The sequence below is a fragment of the Papilio machaon genome, chromosome 9 (assembly GCF_912999745.1).
Source record: "Papilio machaon chromosome 9, ilPapMach1.1, whole genome shotgun sequence".
NCBI lineage: Eukaryota > Metazoa > Arthropoda > Insecta > Lepidoptera > Papilionidae > Papilio > Papilio machaon.
Window position 1 is genome coordinate 6,327,599 of NC_059994.1, and position 782 is coordinate 6,328,380.

Genomic DNA, 782 nt, shown 5'->3' on the forward strand with positions numbered 1-782 from the left:
CGCGTCGAAGCCTGCGCCATGAAAGTAAAGCACGTGACGCACCCCAACCACTAAGTATTAGCAACAGCCTTCACTGCGCATTCCATTTTCCTCCCCTACTATTTCTATGATGATTTCATGGCTATTTACTTTGTAATGATATGCTATAAGATGATGAAACTATCATAAAAGTAATTGCTGCGTACCAAAGTATCGTCGTATATACCGTGGCAACGTGTATTTTATAAAAATGGAGTATTATATTTTTGTTTTATATTATTTTTATCTAATTATAATTTTAAATAATGCTGTTCTCTAAAAAACAAATTAAAATAATTCAGTAGTTTAAGAAATTATCCCACAAACCAGAAATATTTCACCATATGAATATAATATACCATTGTTAACATAACATTTATTTCCAGATTCCTTTAAACATTAAAACTTTTATTATTAAAGTTCTTAAGTACTTGTGTTTGCGATGTTGCAATCAGCGGCGTGCGCCAAAAACTCCAATTTATTTTATTCAAATAAAAATGCGGTATGCAACACTCGTCTTTGTTCATTCGTTTTTTCGTAACTGCAGATGCAATTCTGAAGGTTTTTATGCAAGTTACATCCAAAGCGACTGTCAGCATGTTCTAAATGAAGTTGATTTTTTAAAACTATTGCCAAATTTTATACGGGTCGTCAGAATTGGTAATCGATCAATTATTTTGGTCACTTCCTTGTTTATCATTTTCATGAGCCAATTATTGCATAACTGTATTGAAGCTAAAAACATGTACACGTGGAGGGACATG